Source organism: Glossina fuscipes, unplaced genomic scaffold (assembly GCF_014805625.2).
Source record: "Glossina fuscipes isolate IAEA_lab_2018 unplaced genomic scaffold, Yale_Gfus_2 111, whole genome shotgun sequence".
NCBI classification, from domain to species: domain Eukaryota; kingdom Metazoa; phylum Arthropoda; class Insecta; order Diptera; family Glossinidae; genus Glossina; species Glossina fuscipes.
The window spans coordinates 3,860,386-3,876,381 of NW_023998454.1; the positions used below are offsets into that span (position 1 = coordinate 3,860,386).

At 33.8% G+C, this 15,996-nt stretch overlaps 1 long non-coding RNA gene and 1 pseudogene across 1 annotated transcript; both read left to right on the forward strand.

Annotated features, from left to right (window-relative positions):
• The first annotated feature begins 565 nt into the window (after positions 1 to 565).
• LOC119638973 lies at positions 566 to 3,006 on the forward strand. Its single transcript, XR_005247514.1, has 3 exons — positions 566 to 1,170; positions 1,225 to 1,641; positions 1,706 to 3,006. It is a non-coding gene; the product is annotated as an uncharacterized LOC119638973 (long non-coding RNA).
• A 122-nt stretch (positions 3,007 to 3,128) lies between these two features.
• LOC119639055 lies at positions 3,129 to 14,593 on the forward strand (annotated as a pseudogene).
• Positions 14,594 to 15,996: the final 1,403 nt, after the last annotated feature.

Consider the following 15,996-nt stretch of genomic DNA (forward strand, 5'->3'; position numbering starts at 1 on the left):
TATATATATAATTGATTGATTAGTCTGCCATGAAAAAATATTAGATGTGCAAGAATGGTATAAAACAAATCTCTTTATAGGCGTATGAAATATCCGTCAACGAGCATAAAATTGTGAATTTTAAAAATAATTCCGTTTAAGAAACGAAACCAAAACAAAGTGCATTTGCGTGAATGACAAATGAATGACATAAGTTCAAGCTGTCAAATCTAGGGAGAATAGCGCTAGCTCTGTTATATGTCACATATCTGAAACGTCAACGTCCGCAAGGTGAAAGTTGTAAGTTAATTCATATGATTCTCATCATGTGTAAGTTATAAAAAAAAAAAAAACATCTTAGTAAAGAAATGACTAAAATAATGTCTTCACTATCGATATATTTTCAGAAGAGAATTTTTATCTCCTTGAATCGAGTAGGAATTCACTACCATTTCCGACGGTTTCTTACAAGGTAATTGCAAACACAATTTTTTTAGACCATGCAACCATTCCTCTGGATGGCGATGGCGATATGCTTTGGTACTAAAATTTTGCGAAGTTCATTTTACTCAACTAAATAAAAAAGTAACCAAAAAAAAAAGAGAAAGGTAAAATGAGAAAAAAATTAAATTGACATTTTCCAAACTTTTCAGATATTTGACGTGTCTTAAATCGTCGTCATGTTATAGTGTCTGAGTAGGATATATTCACGGCACTGTCATCATTAATACGTCTTTTTTAAAAATAAATTTAAGTACAAGGAGGAGGTATCTAATGTACGCAATAACTTGCTACGTTTGGATTTCAAAAATTATGAAGGGTCCATAAAACAATTCGAAAATCAATACTTTCGGAATTGAAAGGGGATGTTCAACGTATACCACGGCTAAAGCCTTTGTATCCAGATATAGATGATAGTGCTTCCATTGGAGATGCGAATAAAAAGAAGCCAACATGGAAAATTAGTTTCCAACGAAGAAGATACCGAAACGGATGAATATCCAAAGAAATTGCCAGTAGTGGAAAATGAAGAAGATATTAACGATGAATTCCATGAATTAATTTCGAAAAAGTCCTCGTAAACCAAGCGGAACAGAGCTTCTCATAGGTATCATCCTGTTACATCAGTCTCTACCTAAGCTTAAAGTTATCATCAATGGCTCTAATAAGGATTATGGATCTAATTTTAATGTCAATATTAAAAAAAATAATAAAAATAGTATAAAGTTTTAGACCTCCTTTCAGGTCATAAGGAAGCACAAAGGTAAATAATACATTTTTTTCATCGTCGAAGGATTGCCATTACTATCTTGTACATGTTTGAGGTATAAAATGCATTGCTGTAAGCTTAAAGTACATAGATCGCTTTTTTGCATAACTTTCCGCACACATAAATATTTTTGTGAATAGTAAGCCTTCACCTAGAAACAATATTTGTGCGAGCGTTATGTCTTTTTGACACACCAGCTACCCCCAAAAATTATTTGGAAAATCGTCAGTAAATCATTTATCTGCGGTTGCGGCGGCCGAATCTACGAAAAAGCAAGAAATGCTTTTGTTGAAAACCTCGGAGAGGCCACGCCCGTTACCATTGGAACGACAGAGCTCTAAACAACGTCGTGCAACCGCAGACAGCTAACGTAAATCCACTTACACCAGATAGTAAGTTTATCGCCTTTATTGTAAAACTGTAATATATAAATTGGTAACGCGCATTGTCTCATAGGTTTGATGGCTCACTAAGTTCGTTACTATCGTTTGATGAATCGTGTTCAGTAGCCAACTCTACATCATATTGAAAACCTGTTTTCGTTGCATCGATTAACTTATTTGATTCAAAGCATCTCAACCAAATTCACAAGGTATACTTTACCGCACCGGACACATTCATCCTGCTGCTCTCCTAAAATTTTGAGAAATACAAAATTAAATACATTACACTGAAAGACCGAATACTGCATATCAATTTACCTTCGTGTGTTCTCAGTGTGCTCGTAAATTGCAGGCTAAAGCAAATTACTTCTTGCACAACTCACAAATATATGGCTTTTCACTTGCCGGGGTAAATACGTATACGATACATTTGTCATTAGTTATGTTTATCTACATACATATATATGTCAATGTATAGTGATACTTGTGTGAACATCTATTAGACTGGTTTTGTATTTTATGATTTCTTTTATCAAAAGAAAAGTTTGAAAACAATTCGGCATCCACGAGTTGAGATTAATTGATTGTATTTTACGCAATAGTTTGAATTGATCTTCTAATATATCGTCTATTTGCCTTTCTAGTGAGTAAAAGTGGCTCGTTATCTCTTGCAAGAATTTTCTAGTACTTATTAATTTCCGAGAAAATCTTTTTTTTATACATAGAGTGGAACATGTAAGCACAAAATATTTTCCGTTCCTTTACTTGCTACCGAACGCCAGGTATTGAGAATCTCAATAACCGATTTTTGCAATTATTTCTCACTACTAACGACGATGTGTTGTGTAGTGACACCACTCAAAAATTAAGGTTCTTTTATTTGGTTGATTATTTTAAAGTCTTTTATGTTACTTTTCTTTTAGATTCTTGCTTATATTCTGACCTGAGTGAGGTATGGTCAGGTGTCTTATATAACTAATAATTTAATGCTAACTCAAGCGAATAATATAATTGAAGTAGGTTATTACTAGAATTACGAGTAATGTGGGCTACAACTAAATTGGGCTATCTTAACTAGGTTAGGTGTCACATTATACTAAAATGTAAACGTAGCGTAAATTGTAAATCACGGTAGAGTGCGACAGATCGATAATGCTACAGTTGAATGAAGCAGAAGGTGAAAATACCCCTGAAATAAATCAGGCTCCTAAAATATTGACTCTACAGGACACCAATATAAGTCGTTATAAAGAGGAATTTCTAGAATTAGCTCTTATAGGCGTTGGGCAGTTCGGGAAAGTCTATCTCTAAGTATAAAATCGTTTAGATGGTTGCATTTACGCAATTGAAATGAGTATTAAAACGGTAGCGGGCAGTTCGCTCGAGTAAGTATGAACAATGAAAGAAAAAAATATCCGTTTTTAAACGCTATCCCTGTTTCTTTTCAGAAAACGTGCTGTGAATGAAGTATGGGCTCACGCTGTGTTGGGAAAACAATGTCGTCCGGTATTATTCAAAATGAGCATTGCAATGGCGATAGCTTGCAATCTCTCCTGCAAGAACGTTCGCTGGTAGAATCTGAACTGAAACTATTACTATTATATGTAGCCGAGGGGCTACGTTATATACATTCCAATGATTTAGTTCACAGGGATTTAAAATCAGAAATTATCTTCTTTACAAAAATGCCTCCAGGTCATAAATCGCCAATGCCACCCAGTAGTCCGAGACAACCGGACCCAAATTCGATGGATGATTCTACGTTGCTTTTACCAGTATTTATAGCTATTGGAGCATTTATTCCGTTATTGTTTTGTTTATGTAAACTTTAATTTAAGTAAACGTTGAATTCCTAGTAATAAATTTGCTGCGCTCACTACATTTGTGCTATACTATCTCTTATTTATTTTCATATATCGAATTTGTCTTTCCATTTTTTTCTTTTCTTACTAGATTAACTGTACATTCAATATTAAACATGCACAAGAATAGGGAGTTTTTGTTAAGTTTTAAGGTTTTTTTTTTCTTTCTTTGAACTTTGTTTCAGGTACTTAGTACAGCGCAGAGTAGAAAAACATAGAAAATAACAATTGTAACACTTCTGTTTATAGAAATTTGAATTTGTACCATTAACATATAAATTGGTTTTAATTTTTGTCATTTTGCCTATTCTATGAACTAACTTCTTTTTTTGTTATAAAGCATTAGTTTTTTTCAATCGAACAAGATATTTTATTTTTTTGCAAATCATAAGCTAAAAGTACAACAAAAGCATTTTTGTAAATAAACGTATGTAATAACCTATATAAACTCATTGACTGCTAGGCAAGGCTTTTCATTTTTTACTACAACTTTACTGAAATAAAAGAAAAAAAAGAAAATTTCTTAATTTCCGCCACATGCCCATAGAGGATTGCAACTTCATCTATGGTTTCTTTTAAGAAAATGTGATTATTTTAAGAAAAAGTTGGCGGGTATAAAGATTCACCCATAGCTGAACGTAATTTTCTTAACTTTGTTTTTTTAGGATATAACTCTTTGTTAGTGAAAAGATATATTTATTTTGATGAAACGTTTGTAATACTCAGAAGAAAGCTCCAGAGATGATACCAGTTAAGGTCAAATTCTAAATCGTTCTACGTATGTCTGTCCTTCCGTCTTTGTTCAACATTCTCTTGATCGCAAAGAGGAAGGAAGATATCGGCTTCAAATTTGGTAAAAATTTAGGGGCACCATTGAAGCAGCAGTAGTGTGGAATAGCAACTAGATTAGTTAAAGGACACGCATACACCACAACATAAACTAAGTATATTTGTAAAAAAAAAATGTTGAAATTTTTTGTTCGTTAATCATACGGCAATAAATATTTTCCCATAGATAATAGATTTTCCCATATAAGTGGTCTTGAGCAGCTGAATAGGTAAGAATACGACTGCCAAGTTCATTTTCACGGGTTCAAATCTTAAGTAAAGTAAAGTTTTCTTTGGTCGATGTGGCACGCACACACACTGCTAGGCTGCTGCCTATTGCTTTTTCTTTCCTCTCTTCTTTCTGGCTGAAACCATTTTACGCGAACAGTGGACATCGCTTGAGTGATTGGTCATATTATCTGCACTGCTTGCCTTTGTTACAACCTGTTACCAGTGGCCTTTCATGGCGTAACTGATATCTCCAATTTCAAGCGGAAAGCTTACAAACACTACTCCCTTTCTACGCGACTTTTGTGTTTCGTTTTGTGTTCGTGTTTGTTACCAACACAAATGCAACGAAAAGAAAGTATATATAAGAAAAAAATAAATAATAAAATATCAAGATCTTTAGAGATGAGCATAAAAATTTAAGACCAAAGTTTGGTTCATATGCATATAACATATCCCAATTAACTTCGGTCTTTATATGTTGATTAAGACTGACATTTTCGTACGCCTTGGACATTCTTTTGAAGAACATTTGGCAATGGAAGGCATTCTTTTATTGGGTTTGAAAAGCTTACTTGAAACCTTACTATTTCATATAGTAAATAAAACTGCAATTGTTCCTATTTAAATTGTGAAGATGATCAATAGATTTGGGAATTTAATTTTTGTAATTTTAATTTCAATTTGTGCGTATTGTATTTATGAACTCAATTTCACTGCAAATTAACTTTAATTTTCTTTTTGTATTGAATGAACGAATCATTTCCGTTGTAAAAGTATCTAATATTGATTTCAATATTATTTTTTTTGCTGGATTTTGTGAAATATATTTGGTTTTCTCTATTTATATAATTTCAATAAATAGAGAATAATTCGGCTTGCGACTAAATTATTGTGTATAAATCGAGAATAATTCGGCTTGCGACTAAATTGTTGCGTATAAATAGAAAATAATCGGGCTTGCAAGTAAATTTTTTCATTTATTCACAATGATGCATTATTTTTTGGGAACTCAAATTCGGCATACGGCAGTAGAAAAAATCAAGTACTTTCTGGAATAATTATACGCAACAACAAAGCCAGTCGGTTTATGCCCATACAATTCTTGGCGACATGAGTTAGTTGTTGGTTTATAAAAATTGATGCGAAACGGTTTTCAGCATGTTCTCTAGCTTTAGTGTATAATATGCGTAGTGTACATAGTTTATTATTATTATTCTCCTTCCCTCTTGAGAAACTTTCTAAATTAACCATTTTATTATGTAAAATGAAAGGAGTTGAAAAGTTAATTACAGCAATTCTAGTTTTTAGTGACATATCATGTTTGATAACATTAAATACACACCTTCAGTTATTTGACAACATTAAGTTGATTTAGTTTAATGCAGTTATTCATATAATGCTTTTTCAAAATAAGGCCGCATATTGGAGTTGGTCGAAGACAACAAGACAGACGGACGGATGGACGCACGGACAAGCTTAGACCGATTCAGAAACTGACTTTGAATTGATCTTATGCTCATTGATTTTGCTTACATCCGCACATATTGGATATACCACAAGTTCTGTAAGGTGTAAAAGCATTTAAACAGTGTCCGTTCCTGCGCCAAAAGACAGACAGACAGGCAGACGCGCTCACATCGGAAGATGACTCTGTATCAAGTGTATATATTCGCAAAAATTTAACATAATGTTCTGGCACCATTTGTGTATGTAGGGTATAAAAAGTTTGGTTATTAGGAAGAGTGCGCTGCCTTGCCTGAATTTGAATGTGATCGTACAAGCATGGAAATGACGAGCATGGTTCAAGAAATATTTATAAAATTTCATGCTTGCCGGTTTTTCTTACCTTGAGAGCATAGTCCAGAAGTCTTCTAATCTGTTATATAACCGCGTATAATTGGCTGGGCGGGGTTCGAGAGATGGGGAAAAACTTTCGACTTTCGACTGCATTTTAAAAGATGTATGCTTGATCGCCAAATATCAGTGTTCATCTGTCGAGTATTAATTTTACCTGCGGCCACATCTCGATCGACGGAAAAGAAAATAAGTAACCTTGACTTTAACCAAAAACTGCATTTCGGCCACTTTTAATGGAGAGCGCTTGAGTAACAATCGCAAAAATAAAGTGTTTCATTAAAAGAGCGCTGATGTTGACTAATTAAGCGCTTCTTATTTTCTTTATTAGCGCATTTATTATAAATAAGGTTATAGCCGGTCTCGATTCGAACGCAAGTCGAGTTAAAAAGAAAAAAAAAGAACAGTTTACGCGAGTTGGATTTCCTACAGTGTACACAAGTAAATATCATCTTTTCTTCAAGGTGGGAGGCGTTCTTCCAGACGATTATATCCCCCAGTAACCTTTTTGTTCTTCTTATACAAGACATTTTTATATTTCTAATTAGATTTTAGTTCGATTTTTTTTATATTTAAACCATATATCTCATATAAAATCAATATCCAATGCTTTTTATTTTACTATCGAAAAACTTTACTGTATCTCGTTATTGTTGTAATTTTCCTTCGTCGTTTGAGAGAGATTTTACGGTATATATATTACTGTATATTTGTTTAAAGTTGTACTATTTTTAGACAATTCATTTAATGGAGTACATAGAAATCACATGTGTTCAATATTGTAGGTAAGTGATCCCAAGTATATGGATAAGGTGGCCAGAAGTCCTTGGCGGGCAAGAAGTACAGAGAAGAACTGCAACCTTTTGACCGGAGGAAAATTTGAATTCTTCTTCTTTTTTGGGTGATCGCGACTTTTATGTCTGGAAATTTTCAAAAACTTGATTAGCTACGTTTCAGAGCTTGTTTTTTTTTAGCTTCTCTACTTTGGAATATTAATGATCTTTTTTCTTTACATGTTAATACTTTCTCAGTTTATAGTCTCCAGACTGTAGTCAAAAACTTCTCTTTCCTGCCGAAAAGAAGACGCATGTCTGCACTTGCGTTTAAAACAATACCCTTAATAACCATACCATAGATAGAACTCAATGTAAACCTCCAACACAAGATTCTTTCTTTATAAAGCCGTTACCGAAAACATACTCTTCAATTTTTTAATGACTGATTTTAAAAAAATTCTAAATTGTGGGTGATGTCTATCTCATTATTTATTTGCCGTCTCTAATTCGAATAGTGGTGAATTCATTTACATTTTGGTCTAATAATTGCCAAACAAATAGAAAACATTAACCTCCAATTTCGATTGGCTAACGCCGCCCTTCATATATTAAAATGACTACTTTCGAAAACACTTGCAACTTAGTACTTGTCTGGGTCCTCAGTTTGGCTTGCGGCTTCTATGCGGAGCGTGTGCACGTCGTCTGTGTTATATCCATTTCTGTTAAGTATTATAAAAAGTTTATATCTATTTCTACACATTACAAATCCTTCGAAGATGTGTACAATAGCTAAGAAAAAGAAAACAGTTGCTTTGAAAGTGTGTAAGCAAAAAAACGCAAGAAAACCTTTACACACCTTTTTTCTTTTGTTCTATTTAACAAAATGGATTAGGCCTGTTGGTGATAAGACCGATGTATTGAGAAGAGTGATAAGTGCTTATTATTTGTTCATTCTTTGCGCTTTATCAATGATATCGACGGTACATGATGGCGTACGGAAGGATTGTTGATACACAAATTTGACAAATCAAGAATATTGGTTATACAATTGCTGTGAAAAGCCGAAAAGGAAAAATAATTAATTTAATTATCTTTCACAAATTTAAAATTTGCTCTTTTCGTTCAGCTCTTTATAAGCAAACAAATAGGTTTGAAATTTGTTCTATTTTTATTATGCAGTGGTTTTTTTTTACGAATGCAGCTCTTCGCAATCGATACTATATCAAAACCAATGCTAACATAAGGCAGACAGGTCACATTTGATTTGATTGGCTTTGATGGAAGCGTTATTACTCTCCAGAGAATTTTTATCAATCCTTTTTATTTTATATTAATTCATAGTAGCGTCGAGAGCGATAAGGAAAGTCTCACATAAAAAAAAGAAAAAATGTATTAACCTTTTTTAAAGAGAAAAAAATTATTAAACTTATTACATGCTGTATCCTTTTTTATCATATAAAATTTAACGATTGTTTTATAAAGCTATTTATTGAAAGATAGTTAACAACACCGACAAACGAGTGTGACCAATTTCCACCATTTTGCCCGGCAGAGGAAAAGAAGATAGAATAGTTGGGTAGAGTGTTGTCTACATTCAAAGTGCTGAGTTTAAAACAAGCGCATATATTACGTATAGCCTTTCTGAGCTTTTGTATAAATATTTGTTCATGAACTTTTTTGAACATTACACAGAAAATTAATTTCCCGTTTTTCGGTTGTTTTCTTCTTTGCGATAAATTTGTGATTATTCTATATATTTATGTATATATAAATCCTATCCAAATATGCGCACCATGAAACCTTAAAACCACCAACCGAGAAAACTTTAAAAACAAATTTCCATCGTTAAACGAGCCGATGACTAGTTTTCATTCACTTGTTCCTAAAAAGGTTAAAAAAATTTCATATTGGCAGCCATTCTTGCCAGGCATAATTAATTTATTGCTCTACGAAAAGCAATATGAATAGAAGAACATGCCAAACGTCTATGTACAGTCACATCAAAGAGACTAAGATAAAATTGCCCTGAGTAATAAGTAAAAACTGCCCTGAGTAATAAGTAAAAAACGTCAAAATAGTGAAAAACTAAAAATTTGTTCACTTATAATTCTGTATAGGCTTTGGGTGATTTTTTTTTCGTTCTCGAACATAGGACAAAGGTAAAAGGATCCTCCATATTAGCCTGCTATTCTTCATTGTTTTTGAATAATGAGCAGATTCCAGAAATTTGTATTTAGAGAGCAACCGATATGCGTTCAGTTTACGCTTTACTATGGGCATGTCCTTTAACGTATTGAATCCATTTCCGATGGCAACCTGTGCGCAGCAACTTGCCATGTTCCAATTTTTGCGTTTAGGAGCTATCAACAACACATGTTACACAGCCACATGGACATAGCTAAATTGCTTCAGAACATCACATCGATTAAAAGTACAGTAAAAGCTGCTTACTCGCGCTTCCTTTATTCGCGGAACGTATGAAACGTATACCCCGCGAATAAGGAGCTTTTAAACTACATACCTTTTATATGGTATACACCCATTATTCTGTGGTAGATATTAAAAATTGAATTTTTGAAAATTCGCACGTGTCACTAGGAATCCTGCTTCCAGATAGACCACCATCGCTATAATAAATACTAAACGTTCAGTAATATATGTCCAATGATCGGAATAACTAAAATAATATCGTAAAATTAATTAAAAATTTCACAAAATTATAGTTATACAAATTACCGATAGTATTGACCAATTGATAAACTTTGATAATTTTCTGAACATGCAGCAATAGTTTTACGCGCTTGTGCACAGGCATTATCAACTTGAGGGAAAGAAATAAGGAAATTACCAAAATTCATAAATAAAAACTTTCAATTTCTATGATTATAATGTTATCTAAAAATATCTTTGAAAAAAGTAAAACATCAACATGCGTACTTTTCAATCAATTGAGTTGTCACCATCAAGCAAATAGCGGAACAAAACCATTACCGGAATATGAAGGCTTTCTCGCAATCGATATAATTGTAAAGCATTGCCTCCTCCAAAACTTGTCTCACCCGAAAATTCTCTCCATTTAACAAGACTTAATAACTCCTTATACAGATCCTTAAATTGCTCATTAGCATTGCACTCCCGTCTATAATGCGCTTTTCATAACCGAAATTCCCACTTGGTATGATAACACTTTGAGCTTCTTTAAGAAATTGCGCTTATTTTTGACGGAAATCTTTGATGTGTTTGGATATGAATGGGGCACGAAATTGTAAAACCAACAATTTATCTTCGGCATTTTCATATAATTCGCGCGCTGCATGCTCATAAGAGATGAAAGGGGCCGCAAATTAGTATCAAAAACAGGTGCGAAATGAATCTTGTTCAAGAAGTTTATGCAGCTTTATTGAACGTCACTGTTTTGAATAATGAAAGCTTCGTTATTACCCTAATAATTAATAAAAAACATGATCTTCTTAACCATAATAAAATTTGTTAATGATGATTTGTTTTTTATCTCCTCCACCTTCTCCACCTCCTCCACCCATTGCCGGTGCGTACATCCTCCACCTCCTTCACCTCTTTGCGCCTACCTCTTCCACCTCCACCACCTCTTTGCCGACGCCTACGCCCTCCGCGTCGCTCTCCGCGGTTAGTTGTTGGTATTTCTATTCCGGTCGCCTTCGGCACTTCTTGAGACGTGTCTTTGTGTACTTCTTCTTTCTCTCTCTTGTTGTCTTTCGCCCTCTGAAAATATAAAAAATAAAGGTTAATTATCCTAAGCTAATAAAAAACTTGAAAAATTTTACCTTCCCGGAAAATTATTTTCTTCTTTTCTCTTGTGTTGGTTTCTGAAAGTATTTCTGAAAATACAATAAAATTGATAAACTTGTATTGACACCATATTAGAAAAAAAATGAAATCTTGCCAGCCATTTTAACTATTCTTCTCTTATTGTCTCGTTTAAATATGGATTCTTGTAATATTTTAGCGCTGTTTTCAGCACTGTAAAAAAAAGTAGTCATTACTCTTTTGTATTAAAAAAATAATTTTAACAATGTAAGTTACCAATATATTGTATGAATTGCTTTATTCCATTTTTTGCAGGCATTTCGGTTATAATTTAAATTTTATTATTCGTTTATAAAAAAGTGACCATATGCATACGAAAAATTATTCTTATACAAATTATACATTTTAAACACCTTAAACAGAACTCTGTGTGTGCGAAAAATTAGTTAATGCAAATCCTTAAATACAATTCTGTGCGTGCAAAACATTAGATAATTCAAAAAAAAAAACAAGTGAGATCAAACCAGAAAAGAAGAAAATCCAATTGAGATTAAACCAGAAAAAGAATAACATCCTAATTAGTAATTTGAGGTTATAAAGAAATTTTTGTAATGCTTGCTTTAAATGTATATTTTCTTGTTAAAAAAAAACCAGCAATTGGAAAAAAACCTAGTAATCTTTAAATGTACATTTTCTGTGCGGACGAATTTGAAAGAATCGACTGAGAAAAAAAATCTAATTGCTCGAACACAATTTTGAATAATTTTATATTTTATTCCTGATCAGGTTCTTATATCTAAAATCAAGAAGCCAAGAAGAAGAAGTCATATCTAAAATCAAAAAGAAGTACGCAATCCATTCAACCGACTACAAAGCAGACCTCACCTTTTACTGCGGTAAGTGCATTTATTTTCTTATTTGTTGATATCTAATTGCTCCAACACAATAAAAGGTAAAAAACTTAAATTTTGAACGTTAGACAAATGATGTCCGGTTACATAAACGTACAGAAGCATTGAACTTTTTGTAAATATTTCTAAAATTTCTTTCGCCTTTTATATTTGAAAAATCATATACAATTCTTTCCGAATATCAAGAACATGATACATAATATATAATTTACCAAATTTCCATTGCAACTAGCAAAATCTAGCTTCACTAACATAGAATATATATACTTTGTGGTACTATCGATGTATACTCATTTCATAAGAAACTAAATTATGAAAATGACACATTATTATCATAAGAACATTGCAAACAAGGCAAATTTTATATACAAAATGTGTTGAATAATATATAAATACAATAACATTATTATAAAAAGATATACCCTTTATATTCGTTAACAATTCTCTTTAAAATATGTCTTAAGCTTAGTATAAACACAGTGAGCTCTTTGAAAATTACGTTCTCATGAAAATTGAGTTTTTGTCAATATGAATTTATTTTATGAAAATAAAAATTTAAACTTAATTTGTAGCTAAAGTAATAAGGTTTGCTGCACGATAGCCAAATTTTGAACATTTTGTAATGGATTTATTAATTAAAATTATTCGAAATCAAACCGATTAGCTTTGGGCTTCTGGACGACTCAAAACTCCTTTCAGTTGCAATGTAGCGAAGAGGGCACGTTGACATTTAAATCCGTTTTTTAAATTTAATTCATTTGCAGTTACCCATCGGAATCTTTAATGTACCCGAACGACTGCAACGGGCATATCGTACTTCAAGTTGCAAAGACGAAATGTTGGAAGCAATTGAATGTATGTTTCCGAATCTTAATGAAGAATTAAATATAAGAAACTACAAGAATCGCTTTCGAACACTTATATTTAGAGGAAATTGAGTGTCTTACCAATATCCGCATGTATAACCGTGAACGAGCCCATTTCACACGTCAGGGAAAGTATTTAGCTCTGGACATAGAAAATCTTTCCGAATGCCGTCCTTCATTAGTAATTGGAGACAGGGTTAAAGCCGAAAACCCCTGGGCAAAGAGATGTATAAAGGAGCGATTCACGAAGTGCTCCGCAATCGAATCCTAATTAGATTCGATGACAACTTTCAGCGGGAATATGACTACCGAGATCACCGTCTAGAATTTTGCCTCTCTGTGTATGGCTACCGAAAGCAGCACTACGCCATTTCAAGAGCGGCTGAAAAATTGGGAGAACAGTTCTTGTTTCCCTCCCAAGTACAAACGCGAACGTCCACAATTATATGTAAGATTAAATGGTGAGGAAAGTCTATTGTTAGACAATCGCCAGTATGAATGGCACAACTCCAAACTGAAGTTTATACAGAAGAAAGCCGTAGCAAATATACTACGAGGAAAAATTCGCAACATGCCATATGTGATTTTTGGCCCTCCTGGCACCGGAAAAACGGCAACGCTAGTGGAAACGATTAAATTTTTAAATTGATACCCACTGCACTTATGCTTGTAGGCACACCTTCGAACAATTCTGCTGATGTAATAACGACGCAATTGATCGGCGTACTCAGAATGGATGAGCTTATACGTCTAGTATCCTACAAGGAGCTCAAAAAAGGACTTATACCAGAGCATTTGATGCCGTATTGCGCAACAGGCAACAAATACTGGGATACTGGCCTAAATTACAACTGGGAAGATGAGATGATTACGGCCAAGTCCGGACTCAAAATGAAAAGTCAAATGGAGTATTTAGGGCGCCATCGAGTAACGATTGGTACTTGTGCTTCACTGGGCAATTTTTTGTAGTTGCGTTTTCAACCCAATGATTTTACGCATGTGCTAATTGATGACGCCGACCAGTGCACAGAACCTGAAATTATAGTTGCTGTTGCTCAAGTATCAAATGAGTGTGGCCGGGTAATCCTTGCCGGAGATCGCAATCATCAAGCAGTTACTATAAACGAATATGCTCGTGGACGCGGTTTATCCACATCATTTTTGAGGAGAGTTCTTTCGTGCGCTCCATACCTACAAAATTTTGAGCGTTTTCCCATTGATTGTGGTTGTTTTGACCCTCGCTTAATTTTAAGACTACTCTGCAATTACCGATCGTTGCCGTCCATACTGAATATTTATAATGAACTGCTGATACCAACGATAGAAGAGAATTCTAAAGAAGCTGAAATGCTGAAGCAACTTGACGACTTACTGCCGCAATCACCAAATCGACCCAAAACACATGGATTACGTAGCGAAAATATGCAGGAAAGAGCCATGACGTCGTGGTATAATGCTCATGAAACGAAGCACGTAAGTTCTCTTCTTTCTCTTTAGTTTAAAAGCACAGTCTTTTATAACATTTTTTTTTTCAAGGTTTTCCTAATGACGGTAAAATTATATCGTAAAAACATTAAACCGGAATCCATCGGCATCATAACACCGTACGAAAAACAAGTTAAACATCTCCGTAAACTTTTCGATGATGCCGACGTAGCAGCGCTTAAAATAGGTACTGTGGAGGACTTCCAAGGACAGGTATAAATTTCGTAAATTTACACAAATTTACACTCATGTTTGAATTAATTGTTGCTTGGTTTTTTTTAGGAACGCGAAATAATATTGATCTCAACAGTGAGATAAAGCCAGGAGCTTATACCTAGCAATGTGCGACATGGGGCAGCTTGCGGCTGGTGCTGTAAAAAAAACATTGTGTTTGCTACGCGTGCGGTGAATCTTCGTTTATGACTGCATAACTCTTGGTTTTTGTTGATAAGTTTGTCTAAACACCAAATTTGCGAGATTTTCACCATTGCAAATAGGTTTGTTTGTGTATACCCTGAGTATCGTCTTTATTACAACTAACAAATTTTCGAATATTTTCCGTATCTTGTTCCTTTGCATCGTTATTAATACTGTTTCCCTTGGTACAGTTTTGACGCAATTCAGCCTCCAACTCTTGCATCGAACGGATTTGCGATAATTTAACATTTGATTTTGAGTCAGAGCGAATAAATATATCAGATCAGATTTGGGTTGTGTTTTCATTGTGTGCTTGAAAAAGTCACTAATCGAGGCTGATGAATCGGCTTTTTCTACGCATTCAGAGGCGTTACGTTTTATGTCGGAAAAAAATGGCAAAAAACGAACTATTATTATAATACGATCGATAACGTGATTCGGCTTTTGGAATGTGTAATATTTTGAACGTGTGGTGACCATATTGATTCAATCTATCAAAATTTGAATTAAATATTAAAAAGTTTGAATATACGGTTTTATTTTTTTGCAATTCAGGAAAATATAAGAAATTGTTTACCAAATTACCTTTTTCAATTTTCTTGTCTACCGTTGTTCTTTTCCGACAATAAACTTTCTCCATCGTGGCCATCATTCGAAACTGCCCAACACCTAACACATTAAAAAGTAATGCTACTTTCTGGTTACTCGTTTTATAGTCTTAAACGATGGCAAATGAACTTTCAATTATATTAAGATTTGAGCTCGTTTCCCCGTAAACATGCACATGAATGGTCAACAACGGCTCTTATCGCATTTTGGTCATCCGTAACCATAATTCTACAATCATTTTCCAAAATGCGATTAATAATACGGAGCATATCCTCTTCAACGCTCGGATCTTCGCCGAATTTTAACAATTCAAATAGTCTATGATGAAAGTTTACAGTTTTAAAACATCATAAGGTAAAACCACAATCCTAATGAGGTATGCATATGACATGTTCCCATTGCAACTGCATTTTTCCAAAGCGTATTTTTCTGATAGCCTATGAATTCCGTGTGAAACGAACAAATCATCATTTGAGGCTATGCATGAAAGAATTTCTTTTTTCCGTTAATTTCATAAGTCCACGTATAGATAGATGTAAGAAGCAAAGCAGCACACAGTCCAGTTCAATTTATTTCAGTGTTTTTAACGTTTTTGGGATGTGTGGCTAAGTCTTATCGCACAGAAGAAGCAATCATCTTATGTTATCTGTCGACATGTTTTAGCGCATTCCGCTTCAATGTCAAACTCGAGTGTGCCAATTGCTCTCTGGAAGTGTTTTTTATACCCTTCACCACTTGC